Source organism: Lagopus leucura, unplaced genomic scaffold (genome assembly GCF_019238085.1).
Source record: "Lagopus leucura isolate 7727_CA_CO unplaced genomic scaffold, USGS_WTPT01 Super-Scaffold_100002, whole genome shotgun sequence".
NCBI lineage: Eukaryota > Metazoa > Chordata > Aves > Galliformes > Phasianidae > Lagopus > Lagopus leucura.
The window spans coordinates 76,602,473-76,622,439 of NW_024962263.1; the positions used below are offsets into that span (position 1 = coordinate 76,602,473).

General features: G+C 43.4%; 1 protein-coding gene across 1 annotated transcript in view; it reads right to left on the reverse strand.

The window, feature by feature from the left end:
- TRPS1 (transcriptional repressor GATA binding 1) overlaps positions 1-19,967 on the reverse strand; it is a 210,658-nt gene that overhangs the window by 190,511 nt on the left and 180 nt on the right. The gene's annotated exons all lie outside the window — the stretch shown is intronic.

Below are 19,967 nucleotides of genomic sequence, written 5' to 3' on the forward strand. Positions count from 1 at the left end.
AAAAAAAAAAAAGTTTAATCACTTCCACAGGTTGGTTCCAGGTGTTAGCCAGCCATTTCCACAACTGTGGTGTGACTTTACTTAAAACTTTGGCAGCAAATAGGTAAATAAACATAATCAAACAGTACACGGAGCTGAGCAGACTTAGATCTTGGCAGGGAACAACATCTGAAAGTTTTATTTTTAAGAGGTAAATATTTAAAAGTATTCTCCAATACAGGTTTTTCTATATTAAAAAGGTATTTCTGGTTTGTTTCTTAAGCATTAATTAATACATACCTTTGTTATTCATATTAGACTGCTTAGGAGTCCAGTTACTGTTTTAATATATACTGCAGTAGTCTCATCTAACATCTTTTGGGATAGAAAATATGCTTTAATATGCTATGCATTAAAAATCAAACCACATACATGATGCTACCAGTTTCGCTACGCTCCTGCAAGTATCTGCAGCATCAGACTATTATGCATGATGATCACAGAAGAGAAAAACCTAACTGGCAGAAGTCTCTATGGGCTTAAACCAGAACAAAAAAAGTGTACTTAATTTATGAGCTGAAGGTCTGTCTGCAGTTTGGCACACACAGCGCATTGTACCACGGAATTTTATAAAAATCAAATAACTTTGCAAATCACTTCAGAATTTTCCTTTCTCATTGGTTTTAGCCGTGTTTGAAAGGAGAGGAGAAAAATTACAGGATGAAATGAAAGCAAAATGAAATGATTCAGGACCATAATTCTCTTGAATGAACATTCCTAAATTTTTGGATTGTGGACCGCTGACAAACTTCAAACCTAAGGGGGAACCACTACGCCGCTTTCACATGAAACTTTTTAATTAAAAGCCCTAACTGGATGATATGATATGGCAGATCTCTATCACACTGTGATTATGTGTCTGCAGACCACAATTTGGAAATAAATAGAAGATGAATTTTTTTTAAGGGAAAACATTTCTGGGCTTCTTGGAATACCCACTCAGTACACTGAGATATCACAAAGTATCCTTTAATTCGAACATATTAGGATCTCCTTTCTATGAGCTTTTAGTAGTACAAGGAGTAACAGTGTAGGATAGGATTATTTTATCAAAGCACTGCTCCTCACAGATGCTTCCACACGATGAAATAATGGATTTTATCCTGGTATTTCCCTCTCAATCTGTTTGGTTTTTGTTGTTGTTTTCTTTTTCCAAGCAAACTGACCAGACTCAGCATGCTAAAGTAAGAACAACAGAAGCCACTTCCAAAGGTGTCCTGAAAGGACCAGCATAGGAAAAGCTGCACTTGTTTCAGGTCACGGAGAAGGCAAAGGAGAATTTCACTTTATACCTTAATTTATAAATATACAGTGAGAGAGAGAGCAAAGAATTGAGAAGGAAAAGGCAAATTAAAAAAAAAAAAAAAAAAAAAAAAAAGCCTGTAATCATACTCAATGCCTTATCTAAGGTTGGTCAAAAAAAAAAATAAAATTGAAGGAGACTAGTCCTGACACAGCAGAGCGCCAGCAGCGAGACCGTGCCGTCCCCAACACTTGAGTGACAGGCGGGGGCAGAGGAGTCGTTAATCAGGCTGCCCGGGAGCCGGGTAGAGCGAGGGAGCAACTGCTTTCCGCACCGCTTCCTGCGATAAGGCGCCAGCGCCGGCCGCCGGCCGCGCACGCACGGCGGAAGCAGAGCCGCGGAGGCAGCGCCCGGTGCGGCGTGCGAACCACGAGGCGATCCGCGGCTCCACGGCGCGCACTGGCACGCGCGCAAGGATCCCTCCAGCTCCCGCGCAGCGCCGGCTCCGGGAGCTGAGATGAGGCGGAGAAGGGGCAAAACGCCGAGTCTGCCGGCAGGACGAGCGCAGCCGACGCGTATTCGCGCCGTTCCTTCCTGACGCGGCCCCAGCACCTCTATGCCGAACAAAGGCAGCCGGCTCGGTGCGGCTGCGCGACCGTTTGGTTCGCTTTGGTTTTAATGACGATCCCGGCAAAACTTCGCTAGAAGTCTTTCGCACAACGTGCCCCCTCCCCGCCCCCTTCCCGAGGCACCACGAACTCCCGCACGGGACTCTACCGGCGGTCGGAGCGGGGCACGAACGCCTGCAGCCCCCGCAGCTTCCCTGCACGCACCGTGTAACGCGAGTCTGCGGATCCCAGCCTTTCCCTGTCACAGAGCCAAGTGCGGGCAATTACTTACACTTATGTAGACTTCTATAAGAGATAACAGTTATCTCTATTGAAAAAGCACTGGCTGGGTTGTTTTGCCTCTTTTTTTTTTTTTTTTCTTTTTTTTTTTTCTCCCCCTCGTTACCAAAGCGGTCAGAACGCGGGGTTTCTGCGAGGGCACAGATTCGCCCCGTCCTCCGCAGCACCTCCTGGCCCCGCCGAGACGGGCGCACAGTCCCGAAGGCCGGTCAGATCTCTCACCTGCTGCGGGCTGCCGCTCGCTGCCACGGCCGGACCTGAGCCTGAGCCCGCTGGTCCCACTCGGAGGGCCCGGGGGAGGGAGCGGAGGGCGAAGGCGGAGCGCTCAACGCGGCGGCGCCGAGGCCCGGCGGTGCCCCCAGGCAGCCCCGAACCCGGGTCCCGGTGCCGCGGGCCCTGCGGCCTGCACCGGCCCCGCCGCCGAGATAAAGGCGAGGAACGACCTCCACATTCTTAACGCAAATGAGATGCAGCCCTCGGGCGCTCAGCAAATTGCCGATGCATTGGGGATGCCCCTGCTCTCACAGCTCTGTTTCCACATGTGCTGAAAGTTGATGAGCGCTGCTCCCGTTTTTCTTCGCGCCGCGGCGGGGCACGGTGCGGCGTGCGGCAACCATTAGGTCGGCACCGTGCTCAGTTGGCTTCCACTGAGCCTAAACCTGACCGTACCAACTTCTAATCCCGACGTTAGGCATCTCTGAGCCAGCAGCTGCCATTCAGCACATATGGAGCCACCGGCTCTGCTCTCGCTTTTTAACCAAAACGACCCGTTCTCACACATTTGGGACAGGATTTCTGCTCAGAAGACCCGCCTGTCTTTGCAAAACAAGGATATTTCACATGCTGCATAAACATTACGTGATAGCAAATGACAGAGGGCTCCTATTGTCTCACTATGAACTCACGCGTGTTTAAAGCAGACATTAAAAACATGATTCACCGTAATAACATCACCCAAACAACTATTTAAAGCAATCCAAAATATAACATTTGGGGGTGGGGAGGTGAGCATACAATCCAGCAACCCCTCCCCACCTCACAAAAAAAGACACAAACTCCAGTAACAGCAACGACTACTACCTTTCCACTTTCTGCAGGAGCACAGCAGGGTTTTAACAAGATCACATCTCGCTTTCAGTTTCACTCACCACTGAACGAGTCAGCACTGAGAACTGCGTTAAAGAGGTGTGGGTCATTGCTTAGGAGTTACAGAAAGTACATCGGCACATTAAAGACAAAAGAACAGTATCATAGTCTATAAGGGGAACAGTTGCTAAAGCAGAAGGTATGACTCTAATAAACTGCTCAACAAATCTTTTCCTCCCCAAATGCACGTACATACATTGCAACAGGAGCTCTGGATACTTACTAAAGTTATGAAGAGGAGCAAATGGTTATCTGTTGCGTGACTTACAAAGCCAGAAGAAAAAGGAGCAACTTTTTCATGGTAGCCTCACATCGTATAGGCTACATCAGCCTCATTCACATCCTCCTCCTTTCCCTGTACTTCAGGATTCAATGTGAAGAAGACAGCCTGAGCATATTCACCTCAGAAATCCAAAACATTGCAGAGACCACACTGCAGCAACAGATGAATCTGCTTCACATGCACTGACGTACCTCCTCCACGTCTGAAGGAAACTCAAGCTCCAGTCAACCCACAAGAGACATGTTGCCTGACTGTACCTTGATGGTATTGTTTATGAAGAAGATGATTTACACACTCGTAATGATTTAAGCAGCTACTTTGCATACATTACAGAGAACCTGGAACATGTGACCTGCTTCACAGGGCAGGATTATACCTCTGTTCTTGTTGTGTCATGTGCAACCACATTATTTAGTAGTTAAAGCCCAAGCGAGCACTCTGGTATTCCACTGCCCTTGCCATGTATGCAGCGCGAGAGTTTCGGCATGCCTCTGAAACCAAAGCCTCCCAACTTCTAAAGATAGACAGCTAAATAAATGATATAATTGTCAAAGGGGCTCAGTCAAACCTACCACATGGCTCTGCCCGCTCCGGATTATGACGCTGCCTGGCAGTCTTTTTAGGACAGGAAATCTTTCATGGTGTTAATAAATTGGTAACAATGATCATATTCTTAGCAGCCACTCCAATACAAACTTTCATTAGCACTTACACAGCCTTTTGCAAATCACTCAGAACGTATGCATGATCATCATCAGTTAGGAGTAAACAATACAACTTTGAATCCTTTTCTTCTGATACTGTTCAAAAAAAAAAAAAACAACAAAAAAACAACTTTTCAGAAGAAAAAAAAAAATGGAACGAGCATTGAAAAAGCAGTTGGGCTCGTAGCCTGTCAGTGCTCCATCATAATTTTGGACTGTTTTTATTGATCTATACACTTCTTATGCATAGCTTCATTACTGCTTTGATAATTACTAGATAATTGAATACAAGACAGAGCATGTATCATGCTGGGGAATCATTAAGTGGGTGAACTTTTGTGCTGAAAAGTGGAATTCTTTCTGTCACTCACAGAGCGGTGAGACATCAGTAATAAACAGGAACTATTCTGGAGGTGATCCAGTGGCCCCAACAGAGCCACAAAGGGCAGCAGCAAAACATGAGGTTCACAGTCAAATCAAAGTCCTGCCGCAGAGGCCTCCAAACTCAGCAAACACATAAACCAAGAGCGTTTTCACATACAGCTCTACCAGAACTTCAGAGCGACATCAGAGCACACACAGCACTTGCTGTATACTACGCAAGGAAAAAGTCCAAGTCTGAAAAGTTCATATTTTAAGGAAAGTGAGCAAAACTGGATGGCAGAGGGGAGGCGTCTGAGCAACACAGGGGTGAGGACGCTCACACTCTGCTCATAGCCTGGCTTGCTGTGACAGGAGTTATTGAGATTCCCCATGCCTTGGCTCACCCATCAGTACAATGGGTGCAATGCTTCATCCTGTCCTTAAGAGGCAATTAATGTTTGTAAAACACTCTGGGAACCTTGATTAAAATGCACTGCAGCTCTGTGATAAGTATTCCCTCCCCAAGAGCAAGCGAGCTGGGTGCTGATAGCAGGCAGTACTACCTGCTGGCTGGAAAAGCAAAATTATCATTCCAGAAGAGAAACAAGTGCTTGACCTATGCACACCTGTAGGCGGACCCCTCTTGTATTTTCTTTTTTCTTCTTTTTGGTTACTGGGTGTATATTGCAAAGAGAATAGTAAAAATGGGTAATTAAGAAGCTTTTGAAAAGCCCTGGTATTTTCAGCAGAGGATCACAGTGGGCCGTCTTCAAGAACTCTGATGAAGAACTACATGTAATTAAAAATAATAATTATTTGTAATGCTCCCCAAACCCTGTTTTCATTAAGGAAAAAAAGAAATTATTTTAAATATGAATGCTTTATGAATAAAGAAGATTTTTTTTTAAAATTGATGAGCATTCATTTTCCCATAGAGTCGCATAAAGTCTGAGTAGTTCACGTAAAACAATTATCAACATTTTAAACCACATTTTCCCCTTGAAAATAAATAAAGAAATAAGCATGCCAAAATCTTTTCTGTTCATTAAGAGCCAGATCCAGCAGAAAACATCTGCAGACTTCTAGACCAAGCAAGCCCTGGAAGGCCATGGGTACTGGCTGCACCTCGTGCCAACCCCAAAAATTTGGCTGGGTCAGAAAGATTTAAACAAAACAAAAAAAGCCCTGCAGCTTTACATGTCTGGGAATTGTGGAACTGCGTTAGGTTTATGAATAAAGAATAGGGGTGAGAAAAAAAAAACAAAAACCTTCTTCTAGAAAGAAGATCCCTGTCTCTCCCGTCCTCCTGGTGCAAGACAGTAGCTCCACTCCCTCCAGGGCTACTCCACACAATCAGCACCAGCAGCCCAGTGCACAGGGTTCACCTGCACTGCTGCAGTAATGAGATGGGAGGCCTCCAAATCTGTCCCTGAATGTGGAACCAAGGAACCCCCAAGCATCCACCTCAGGCCTCCCTCACCACAGCCAGCCAGGCGCTGCTACCAGCTTCTGCTGCAGAGTTGCTGAGCCCATCTGCCGTGCCTTAGCCAGCGGCCTGTCCTGCTTGGCAGTCCAGACCCCAAACATGGCCATGGGTTCCTACCACGCACTTGAAGCAGCCAAGCACTCCAAGCAGCAGTGTAGAAAAGGGGCCTCGGTGAGCACTCAGCAGAGCATATTTAGATTTTTGGGCTACCCTGAGTGTGTGTATGCAAACACATGGGGAGAATTTACAGCCTCAGCACAGACGCCTGCTGAAAGAAAGCGTAGATTTGGGAAGCACGCTTAGGACAAGGGTCCTGTGACTGCAACGGGTGAAAATTAAACGACCTGTTGGTGTAGCTGCCAGGTTTTAAGACTTTTGACAGAAACAATGGGTTATTCTGATGAGCCTTTCTCTCTGCTGCCCTTTGGCAAAGCCAAGAAACCTGCCATTGGTTTAAGTCCTGTCTTGTCCTCCCTGCTTAGAGGATCAGTCTGCACTTTCAGTCAGTCGTGCCCAGGAAGATGGACCCAGCAGCCTTTAGAGAGCTGCTCACAGTATGCCAATGTGCCTTCCACTAAGGCCATCCCAAAACGCTGGGTTTGTACTGCAAGGAGTGCCTACTGAAAGGAAACAACTGCTGCAGTACGCTGGGCTAGAAAGATGGCCTGCAGGCTAAGACCCGCGCCTCAGCAGTGCACAGTGGGGATCCATGCCATGCCCACATCACTGCAAGCACTCTGCAGCACTGTTTATACGGTGCTTTAACAGGTGGTGTGCACAGCTCCCTGTGGCTCATCAGAGTTGGCCCTTGACACTGGGGACCCGAGACAAGTGGTCTCACTCCCATCCAGCATGCAGCTCCCCTGTGTACACAGACTCTCCAACTGTAATCAGACATTTTCTAAATTAAAAGAAATTCTTAACATGAAAACTTTATGCGTTGAAATGAGCAAGCTGACATTAAAAACAGCAAAATGAGAAGCCAAGAGACTTGCATTTAGCATGTAGAATAGGTTGGATATCTTAAATAAATAAAATTAATCTGAACACGCACCAAAGTAAATCATGTAGTCTAACAATGCTAGATACAAGTAATCATCACGTTTATCACTACAGCTTTATGTACCTGTTGGATTACTGCTTTCAAAGCCTTAACAAACGTACCAGCGTCTTTGAATTAAAATGCATTTTCTTTATGCTAAATTTCTGAAGGTGCTCTTGTGGGAAACACTGCATTCTACATACAATTTTTATTAAAAAAAAAAAAATGCTTACATAGCTTCAGAAAAAAAAATGGCAAAAATCCCAACTTTGTCCATTCATCCTTTGATTTTGTCTTTGCCATAATATAATTCTATGAAAATGTTGCCAGAAATAAAGTTAATCTTTCCAAGGGCCTTTTCATCTTTCTTTAAAACCAGGGAGTAAGTAGCTTGAAGTTCTATCAACTCTGATGTATAGCATGCTACAAAGATGGGATCTTTGTCTCTTTTTGCTCATCTTTAACACTTACTGAGAAAAAAAAGAAAAAAAAATCCCTTGCAAGTCTACCTTCTGCCTAAGCAACATCTCAGTAAAACACCCAGATAATGTTGCACAAAGCAAAGTAACAGCAGCAGCAGTATCTATGAACCTATAATTAAGAATCTAGTGTTTTCCACACAAATAAAAAAATGCTTTCAAATGCATCTGCCATTCTACAGCGTGGTTCCGAAACCCATAAATTACCAAATCTGTAAGGAAATTCACCATCTACTGGAAGAATAACTCCCGAGATAGTTCAAGGAAGGAAAAGCTGAAGAGCCTGATAACCAGGCTCCAAAGTCAGAAAGAACAAAATATCTCCCTTTCATTAAAAAGACAAAAAAAATCTTAAAAAGGTACACAATGAGTTAGCTTTGCAGTGATTAATTCAACAACTGCAAAGCTTAAAACTTCAGGCACTTAACCATGAAACTGTCAGTTCTCTTTGCTTGACGATAAAACATCCAGAAAGTAAACATTAACTCCTGTGTTTTTCCTATGTGCGTATTCTATCATGAAAAGATGATAAGCAAAGAATCACTAAGCAAGCTCTGCAGAGGCTTTTTATACTTTATTCTGTCTAACACAGAGGTAAGATGTGCCCCAAATTCTTTCCTTTTCTTTCCTCACTGGTACCTCTAATAAGCTCATACTGTTCACTAAAACTTGACAGAATGGATTGAAAATCATATAGCCTTTTTCCTAGGAAGTAGTGTTCATCACAGCAAGTCAGTTTTGAGAAGGAGGGGTCCGCTACACAAATCATATTCCTTCCATATCGAGCACAAAACAAGCAGCAGCTCTGGCTCACATCAACTCCCAAGGACACAAATGGAAGCTCTGCCCAAGCAAGGAATGCACAATTATGGGCTGCATCACCTCTGCAGAAAGTACACTCTTAAACGAACTGCAAAACTGAAAAAAAAATCAGAAGAAATTGAAATAGGGCATGAAACTGCAGACGTTGAATTAGAAGGATAGATCAACATATTTATCTGACCTGTGAGTATTTATTTAGCTCAAGTGCATTCTTTCAAACAAGATGCCTATAAGCAGCCTTTTGATGGCTGCTCATAATCAAATGTGTCACTCGTGAAATTACAGCGTTTGGGTAGGGTACTGGGCAACTGAAAATGGCTTTTGCTACAAGTATGTCACAAGCAAACCTTTTAGTCACCTCGGAATTGCACTCAACCTCACTTCATTCCTGTGTACTGGCTGCATGCGGGCTGCTCCTCCGGCACACAACTGCTGTAATCGTCTTGGCAGTAAATAGCAATCAGTAAATGCTGGTTACCGGGCAGATATGTGCCCCAGGTACTCTTCTGGCTTTCCAGTCCCCCATTTCTTCCTTCCAGTCTCAAACTCTTCACTTTGGAAAATACCAGGGCAGAAAGGCATTGAAATAAATAAATACAGGTAGTGAAACGGTGAAATCCTTCAGCTGGCAATGTTTTCCCCTCTGAAAGGACAAATTCTTAACTCCAAGTTGCTCCAGACACTGAAGGATTAGATCCTAACCAGGGAAAACACAGGAAAATGGTAATAAATATCTCATGCTAATCCACGGGAACTTTGGTCCCAATGTGATTTTTCTATACTATTCTACAATAAATGGCATTACAACATCCATAATCTCAGCTCATATATCAGAGCGCGCTCTCTGCTCTCTTTCTTGCCCTTCCCTCTTTCATATAGCACAGTTTCTAAGAAAGCATCGAGGTACTTTTCTGCAGTGGGTTCAGCCCCGTTCCTGAACGAAAGCAGCACTGTTGCACAGTGCAGACTGCCACGACTGCATCTACAGCTGGCAAGCCCATCGTTTATGGCAGCATTACTCCACTAAGGTTTCATCCGAAATTCCTTCTGATAAGACAAAAAAAGTCACCATTTGCTGGAGTGAAAAAAATTAATAAATTGTATTCACATGCAGTAATAGCACTTCATGTCGTGATGGATTTTACAATATCCTAGTTCCCTTGCCATTCAGACATCTGTCTTTTGGGCAATAAATCCTGATAACCCAAGAAGGTAAAGCTTGCTTAGCCATGAGTCTCCTTTAACCCAGTAAAATAAATTCCACAGCTGTCCTCTTTCTTTCTCCTGTGACTACTTCCTAGGCTCCATCCCACTGCCAACAACCGTTGCCACACTGCAATGCTGAAAGAAAAATCTTTAAAAATGTCAGCTTTTCAGAGTCTTGTTTTTGACCCATCCAGGTAAAACAGTTTGTACCATAAACTTCAGCAGCACTAACAGGTCACCTTTGTTAGTACTGATTTTCCTCCACACAAATTAGAACTGAGAAATCGCTGAAGAAAAAAGGTAGGGAAACCCATTTTAAATGTTCCTTAGATAACGCAATACCACAGCAAATCTCTTAGGAAAATTAATCTGAGACTGCCATGAACACCAAATAAATTTGTACCACTGGGATATTTAAGGTCCAATAAATCTTGCTTTCCAATGGTTTTAAAACTCCAGAAAACTGCTCAGCTCTAGACTCCATATGTTGCAGCAAAACCGTCTACCTGAAAGCTACCGATTCAGATCTGCCATCTGTGAGAAATATTTTCAGAACATACCCGTGTTTTCTAAACTACCAAATTATGAAAACCTTCATTAAGAAAAAAACAAACCACAAACACCCATATACACATTTGGAAAAACCAACTGAACAACTTACTCTCTTTCTGTTTGCATGATAATGCTCAAGAAAGTTGGTTAAAAATGACCCTATTTCCAATTCAAATTCTTATTAACTTACTTGAACTGTCTCATGTTGCAGTCAACAACACAAAAACAACATCTAATTGCAAAAGAAATGAATATAAAAGAGGCAACAATAAAATCCATCACAGTTCTGAGATGCGTAGCAACAGCAAGAGAGCAAAGCGCTAACGTCCACCTAAGAAAACACACTACTAACCGCCTATTTGATATTGCTAAAATACCAACATTAAGTGGAGGAAAAGAATCAGCATAGAAAAGCATATGTACTGTTCTGCAACTTTCCGCAATTGGTTACATCAAAAGAAGATTTTGCAGACAGTGAAAATCACAGCTTACCTCAGCCTGTCAGAAATACCCTGATGTCCACAGCATCACATCTGTCTTACGGTCTGCTTACACGGATATACATGCAATACTGGAGCTTCGCTGCTATTGATTTTATCACCTTTCAGACACTTGTTGATAGAAAAAAAGAAGGTGGATTGTGAATAGCAAAAGGACTGAGAAACAAGTGTGCTGCAAAAGCCTACATTTTAAATTCCAGTTTAGGAAGCGAACTGATTTCCAATCAAAAGAAATCCTATAAAGGTGTCAGACCAGCCTGCGGTCATGCCGAAGACCTGTTTGTGCTGCAAAGCACTGCTTTGGCCATAGTGAGCAGAGAAGCAAAGTGCAAGACAGGGCATTAGGAAGTGTTCTTATCAGTTCAGAAAGACTGCTTTAAAGTGATAAACTGCACCAAAGAGCAGCACAGGTTCCAGAGAACCACAGTTCTTAAAACGCAATGCAATTAGCAAGCTTTCTGGTGAGGATCAGATCTGACTGCAGATGAAGTTAGCAGAAGGTTCAGCACGTGCAAGCAGGGAGCAGATCAGCACTGCAATCAGAGGGCTTTAATCAATTCTTAGCAGTATCTAAATTTCCCCCATGTTGGCATGTGCATCAAGTGAGATTCACTTTTATAAAGCGCATTTACCTCAAAATCAAAGCAACCCAAACATCAAAAGGAAAAAAAAAAAAAAAATTATGCTCAACTCTGTTTTCTCACTAGTAAACTTTATGTCATAAACAAGGGCAGTGATGCAAAATGGACTCTTGCCTGGATTTGCAAACTTTTCCAGGAGTCGTAATATCCTGCATTTGATGACATCATGAAACCAACCACAAGTAAAAGTTGGGTTTGAATTTGTTCTACTTTTCCCTCATTAGTCTCTGTGTCAGAAATAGAATAAGAACCCTCATTAAGTCACATTAAATTCTTTAAACTCATTAAGGGCTCAGAAAAAGAACAATACAAACACTGGTGTTTTTGTAAAAAAAGAAAAAAAATATGCAATACAGATGGACTTCAATTTACATGTATTTTTAGCATGTATGTATGTGCATCCAGCAGCCAGTGTGCAGGAGACAGAGAGGCAGAGAACAGAGGCAGCGAGGCAGAGCATACCTTACACATGACAGAATGATACCTAGATAAAAGCGGATTAGGCACGATCGCTTCTTACTTGATACAGATGAAGCACGTATAGTTTCATACCCTGAGCAGTTAGCAGAAGGTTCTCTCAGCCACAAAGAAGCCGTGCTTCATCTCAGAAGCCGTGCTCTCAGCCATACCCTGCCTTTCTCTGCAATTAACCATTCCTTGGGATGTCTTCCAGGGAAGGAGACAACCTTGAGGACTACGCAGGCAGCAACAAATGAGTGAAAAACTGAATTCTGGCGCCGGGACTGTTTTGATTGCTGGTGCTGTAGCTTAGCAGAGGAAACACCACTGTGTGATTGCAGCTGAGGACACATCTCCTATTCATGCTTATAGACTCACACGTAAGGTACAGGTGTGTGCTGAATTTCAACAGTCTCAAAGAGTGTCTCTGGGTGTGCAAGGGGTGGGTGTTTGTCAGAAGATTTATTGTGGCTGAATGACTCAGATATACGTTGCTGATAACTTCTGATCTTCCCCCTATAAGACTGGAAATATCAGCTCAATGCCACAAGATGATTTACATTGCTGCAGTATGCTCAAACAACTATCACGAGATTAATTTAATCCACTATATTATTTTCTTTTTTCATCCTGATATACACAACACTCAGTAAGCAATTCAGTTCTAACAAAAACTTCAGCTCTGAAAAGGCTGAAGGAGACTCCCACTCCTGTGACAGCCCCAGGGACAGCCCTGCTCCAAGCACCCCGAGCCAGGTGCCCGGCGCAGGCACCCCGCTCCCACGTGCCAGCAGTCACTGCTCACCTGCAAGACATAAAGCAAGGCACACGGCGAGGCTTGGCTTTGCTTTCCACAAGCTTTTGCCTCAGGTATCTGGGGCAAGGTTTACTTTCTTAACTGTGCATGTGCATCTCTACGGGCAGAGGAGAAAGCTCAGCAACAAGCGGCATGTACTGCATTTTTGATTTACCCTGTGTGGCTGCAGCTACGGAATGCCTGATCAAGGGTACTTAACGCATCCAAAAATAAGAACTCTTAACAGAAAAGCAAACTAACTCCAGTTTGAGAAGCTGAAATAAGATAAATCTTTGTTTTATTAACCAAATGCACAAAGCAGCTCTTCATCTGCACAGCAAGCTTTGGATGGGGTTCCACATATGCACAGCTTTCACTTGAAGACCAGAGTATGAAAAAGTTAAAAAGAATCACACTTTGAAAACACTGAGAAACCTCTCCCCCCAAAGAAAACTGCTTTCTTCTAACCAATTTTGCTTCCATTAAGCCACAGCTGCACACAGGAATTTTAGGCGATACTCCACTTCAGTATCTACCTGTTCCCCCCCCTCCCCTCCCAGTTCCAGTTGAGAATTTGGTTTTTGTGTGGTTGGGCTTTTGATGTGTTGTTTTGTGGGCTTTTTTAATAGTCCCAATACTCACTGGCACATCCAAAAGCAGTCTGCAAGGTATCTGTCAAGGCAGAGTATTTTATCATTTTCCAATTAACTACTAGAAAAAATCTGTCCCCACTTTTTTTGTGAACCGCCAAGCTGTGTGTTTAATTTTTTAAGTTTTAGTGAGCATTTCAGACTTGCAGACTTCGCAAAGTAGGTCAAGAATACCCGAAGAATACACATTTGAAGGCTACAGATAGCAGAACACACCATTTACGGCTTTGTATATACACATCCATACACATTCTATATAATATAGATAGATAGATTCAATGATTTAAACACATTACATCCATACAGTGCGTTTCAAGAACATTCAGATATTTACACTGTTAGATCACCACTCATTTTAGACCTACACTAGTGCCAGCTGCCAAAAAAGAGTACACAACTCAAAATATGTTACCTTTGTTCAAACAATACTGCTGTTCATTATATAATAGAAACTGTCACGCTTAATCTTCCAGGAACCAAGAACTGGTACATTCTTGGACCAGAGGTTGCTTGAAATGGTTTGAGGCAAAACTGAAGCATATTGTTTAAGTAAACTTTGCTGAGAAACACAAGCACGTTGATAATTTTTAACATTATCTTTCATGGACTTTTCTTCAGATATATTAATTAACTAAAAATGCTGGGTTATTTTCAAAATGCAGAGATTAACACCACGGTGCTTCTTCTGTAACATTTTTACAATATCAAATTATATATTCCCCTCTGCACTGTCAGTCTGACTAAAGGAACGTGGAATCTGGAAGGGATGCTTCAGAACTGACGCCAGAAGGAAGCAAAATGCTCACATAAAAATTGTGCACTGTCTTAGCGAACACCTCAAAACTTTTTTCCCTGCAAGTTCTCAGCCTTATGTGGGAACCCCAATGGACATGGCAGGCAGTGAGCCGCAAGCCACAGTGTTCATTTTCCATCAGAGCACAAAAAGCACTGCCAATAGGAGCACTCAAAAATGCCTATCGTGTGATATATATAAGGGGTAGAAATGCCTGACATTCTTCATAGTTGGAAATTTTAAAGTTCATAAGTTAATTTGACAAAATGCTAAATATAAATAAGTGCACTTCACTCATCGAAGATCTGTTTTAGTGCAGGACTTCTTCAGATTTCATCTGTAACAACACGGATTACATACAGTATTCATCAAGCAGACACAGCCCTCCTTCCAGACACACAGCCACACACCACCCTGCAGAGGCCAATCCTGCAGCTCTACTGAACCAAAAAGTCCCCCTGACGTCAATGCGTATTTTTCAAGAATGAGAACTGCAGGATCAAGCCCAAAAAGCGTTTATGAAGATGAGAGGTTACTTCAACAGATTGAATGTTAGATTCAATAGAAAGATTGAGGCAAGACAAGTCTGGGGTTTAAACCCTAGGGAGGATTGACATTTAAAGTGTTGCCACTGAATTATAGCTCTCCACACTGGGTGGGGTAACCTCCTACTGGGTGGAGTGTCTCCCCTAAAGGAAGGAAAAACTGGCACAAGCCAACTCGGTCTTTGAAAGATTTCCCTACTTGCCAACTTATGAAGTCGTCCTGACGTCAACTTCGTCAAGAAAGTCTATTGCCCAACGCCGACTGTTACCGTAGAAAGCTTGTCTGCGCTCGAAACCCCAGCAGAGGTGGGAAAGAAATTAAGGAAACAAGTCAGAAAACTCTAAAAACAAACAAACAAACAAACAGGAGGGAAAAAAAGATAATACACTGGATTTTCTTAAGTATAGTCAATTATAAAATCCTTCCGCTGCATTTTCTTGTTCCCATTGTCATCCTGTGGACACAAATCACCAAGTCTATAACCAAGCACATTGTAAAACTTGGTTGTTTTAAAAATATGAGGTGGAGGAAACACAGAAAGCAGCCACTCTGCCAGACAGCATCTACCACTCTCTGAAATGAGCAGTGAATACCGTTCCAATTAGTGCCACTGACAGGTGTAAAATCCTCTCATCCTGGTAAAATAATATTCATTGAAGGTAGCTACAATATTAGCCATCTTGGAATGAAAACAAACCGCCTCTTTATAGTAAGACTTTGGATGCTGGGTGAGAGGGAAGGTGAAAGAGGCAAGAAACGAAACCTGAAAAAGAAAAGGCACAGGGCATCTCAAAATGCCCATTCAAAAAAAGAAAAAGAAAAAAAAAGAAAAAAAGAAAAAAATAATAAATCAGAAAACAGTTTAAGTTACCGTAACCTGAAATGCACCAGCCATCACAAAGAGCAATTGGAGAAATCCAGCAGAGCTCAGCAGGAAAGATTTTTAATAACAGATTGAAAAACAAGAATAAAAATAACTGCATCAACAGGGCCTTTCTTCCTCAGGCCACAAGCCCGTTTTTACTTGAATTTTTAAAAAATGGCAGTTTGGCCACTAAAACCAATCCAGAACATTATTAAAAGTTAAAAGCTACCAATTACTTCTGTCTGTTCTTTTAAAGCAAAGTTTGGCATTACGTCAGTTGGTTTAAAGAAAACAAGAAAGAGAGAGAGAAAGAAGGAGAGAAAGTTTCCTGCTTGTATAAATTAAACCACCAGGGAAGGTGTCTAGCCACTTGTAAAGCATTTATTACAGGTTTTTAAAGGGCTAGTAACATTTTAAAAATTAAATATTTTAAAATAAATTCAAGGGAAAGAAAAAATAAAAGTCAATCAGAGCCTGGAAAGAAAGCAGACTTACGAGAAATTATACGTGTGCAATGCAGCTAAAGAAAGAAAGAAAAAAATGACCACTGGGACTGAACTCTGCAACTCAGCCCTCCCGTTCTGGAGGCAGAAGCACCCCATGGGAGTTGTGCCCACCAGTACAGCACCCCCAGGTCCCACCAAGCGGGCACACGGGGCGTCCCATGCAGGGCAGCACCACACAGTAGAGGATTTCTCCAAGTTTCCAAAATCCACGTACAGAAATCCGCAGCAGGAATAAAATTCCTTAGTTAATGCAACAGGCTGATACAATAAAAATCACCGACAGAAAGATTAGCATTTTCTATTCGGCTTTAGGTGCATGTTCCATTGGCGGTGTTATTATTAAATTTCAAAGAATCACTTTAAAAGGCACTAGAAAAATAAGAAATCGATAGCACAAAAGACGAACAAAACATAGATGGCTATTGAACAAAGTTCCTTACACACGGCTGTGCTGGTCCACCTACAGCACGCTCCTCCAAACCCCGTGACACCAATCCAGCCGGACAGTGCTCAGCCGCACGATGCTCCCAGGCTGCCACAAAATGTCCACTGGGGACTAAGCTGGGGCCATGGCGCTCATTCTCCCATCACTCTGTGCTTAATCTGAGCCCCGGTCTGCCTGACGAAACTGGGAACCGGATGGCACCGCTCCCTGCCCTGCCCCAGTAGCACTGCTGAGCTCTGGGCACTGCACATCTGGCCCCGCACACAGCCCTGGTAGGGCCTTATTGATGAGGTGCGACCTACATCAAGGAGCAGGCAGCCAGCATCACCCACACAGCACAGCTACACGTCTCACCCTTATAAACATTTGCTCTTTAGGGGTGTAATTGTGCTTTAATCCTTCGCATCATCCGATAGAACTCATTACGTGCTTTTTTTTTTTTTCCTTTTAATTAGTAAACACTCTCCAAAAAAAAGCAAAGCCTAGAAAGTTTTTACAGTAAGAAGTGAACTGAAAGCAGTCTTCGAGTAAGCAAATGTTCCCTCTTTGGTGCAAGCTTATCTTAAAAAAAGAAAAAGAGAGCTCCATTGGCACAGCATTCAAAAATGAACTCCATAATTCATGACAATACCAAGAAAAAAGTTGTGCTCCTACTCCAGGAGGACTGGAAAGGGCACTTTTATTTATCTTCCAGACAGACAAAAATAGTAGAACCTGGTCCAGATATACTGTAATTAATGTATCCAAAGGTCAGCAGGCAATGGTATTTGTACAATAGATGGGTGCAGACTACGCTGGTTTTACTACTAATCACCAGGACTGGAAAATGGCATTGTTTTCTCACTAGGTAGGAACTTCAGAAAGTTTCATAAACAAAGAAGAAAGCGTATGCCTTTTCTCCATATACCTGTCCGCTGTTACTGGGAGCCAATTGCATCTTGCCTCCCGAGGTGCAGCATCAGGGACAAAGTGCGGAGCTCCATGCAGCCCGGATCTGCCAAAACCAGCCCCAGACTGCCCCATGGTGTGTGGAGGAACTAAATTAAGCAGGGCAAACACCGACTGGAACGCTGTCAGCTTACGGATGAATGGCCTCATTTTGCACCCCAGCTGAATATCTCCATCAGAATATATTTCTGTTCGGCCTGATACTTTTACTACCAGGTGGCAGTTTGTTTTAACTGAAACTGTATTGAAAATGTAATTTATTTCCACTTTACTTGCACCTAACAAAAAGGGTCGTCAGATTCCCAGCCCGTCGTGTTCAAAAATATTTTGCCATAAACTTTCTCACAATGTTATATTTGGTGCTACCCACAAACCTTTATTAAGGCGATACTGCCAGCACGGCTGCCGCTGAGATCTGAGACGGTTTCTATTAAGATTATTACATTAAAATATTGTCGAGAGTTTATAAGAGACATAAATATTCATATGTATACGCCCTCCCAAACTCAGAAGGAAAGTTCCACATAAAAAGAACAATTTAAATACGTACCCAAAGATGCCTGTTTGTAATTAAAATTTTGGTTTTTCCCTACACGCCTTTGCTAATTTTTTAACTCTTTCGCACTGTAATGTAAAACAGTTTTGTTTCAAAGCGACTGCCTGATAAAGTGCTAAAAGAGGTAATTCACACGAACAGAAAGTAATTAGTCATTGTTTGCACAATGCTTTGAAAATAGAAAACCCTCTGTGTCAGCTGGCATTAAAATATAACATGCCTGAAACGCAGAGATCTAACAGTAGCCACTGCACCTTAGAGGCACTCGGGTCCACACGGGGCTCAGCAATCACAACATGTGAATAACAAAGCTCCCCACACGCAGCACGGTAACAGCGCGCACTGTGCAAGTTCCTACGACTGATGCGCAACACATGATAGAAACATAACCCTGAGATGGAGTCATACAGTAATGCTGAACTCACCCTATCGCTAATAGAGAGGGAAGCACCCCACTCACCAGCGGCATAAATCACACTATGAAGGCATTAAAATAAGCGAGGGTAACCTGGCTGCAGCATGTTTGATGCCCAAGGAAGTCTCAGATCTCAGGAGTTGCTATTTACATTTTTTCCTTTATTAACATTTCTGTGAAATAGAGAAAAAAAACAGCACTCCTTATCACTGAGAGCCCGTTGAGGATCCAACATATATGCTTGGAAGCTGATGCAACTTTGCCCTTTACTTACTTTGTTGTGACTACATACGCGCAAAGTTTCAGAGAGAGAGGAAAGTTCTTATATGAAACAACAACAACAACAGAAAGTGAGGACCGGAGCAAGCAGGGCGGGTTATGGACTGATGTTCTCTGTCTGACTTCTCCTGATCCCATAAAGGCAAAGGAGCCTTCTGCTGCCCAGAGCAGCCCACATACATACAGGCACTGACACCGCTGGCTCTGTGCGCTCCAGGCAGCAGGTACACCTTCTTCAAGAGGAAAGAAGAAAGTCTTCTCTCTTTCTACTTTTTACTCTGTAGAGAAGTGTTCCACTGCTTTGGTCTGACCGCGTTATTAACAAACTTTCATTCAGCAGTTAAAAAAAGAAAAAAAAAAATCTTTCAAAGTGTTGATATCATTTCCAGACAGTCCTGTCAGCATCACAACTTACAGGAAATAGCTGATGTTCTCAAACAAGCCCTCTATTTACTCACAGACCCGGAGCACTTAAAAAAGCTCCTCACCCGGTGAGGTTTTCCTTAATGTCACCAGTGGGATCCGTGCTGCCGGACCCACGAGGGAACCTCGCCGCAGCCCAGAGCTCTGCGCCTTTCATTCCCATTTTGGCCACGTCAGGACCTGGCTCTGCCCGCCGCTCTCCTCCGCTGCCCCTCGCCATGTCTCACTCTGGCAGCCTCTGCTGCGTGCTCAACTTTTCCTAAAACCAACAGGAAAGTAACATGATGCCACCAACATCCCTGGCTGCAGCTGAGGAGCGCCGCCGGGATGGCACTTCGGTGGCTCCTGTACTGAACTCGATTAAATAAAATCGGAGCGTAGGGAATTGCTGCTTGTTCCTGTCAGCCTTTCAAACGCGCTCAGCGGAGGCAGCGCGCTCCGCACCTCCAATAGGCGCAGAACGCTCTGTTTGGGGTAGGAAATACTTTTCCTTTTGCAGCGGGATACACCGAGGCTGTTCTGGCTGCAGCCGCGCTGAGACCCACTGGGATGGCACCGAGATATGTCCCCTTCAGCTCACCCCTATCTCCAAAGTTTACCAAAACATCACTGATTTTAAATATATATTAAAAAAAAGAAAAAAGAAAAAAAAAAAAAGAAAAAAGCCGGGGGGCCCAAAAGTTGCGCGGTGCCTGGAACAAAGCCCCCGGCGTCACCCTGCGTAGCCGCCACTCCGCGCCCACCCCATTCATTGCACCGCGGACAGCACGGGGCAGCTCCAGGCCGGGCCGGCGGGGAGGGCAGCGCCGCGGGCAGAGCTTCGCCTTTAAGAAGGAAAAGTTTTACGTCTCTCCGTGCTCTGATTGAAAAAA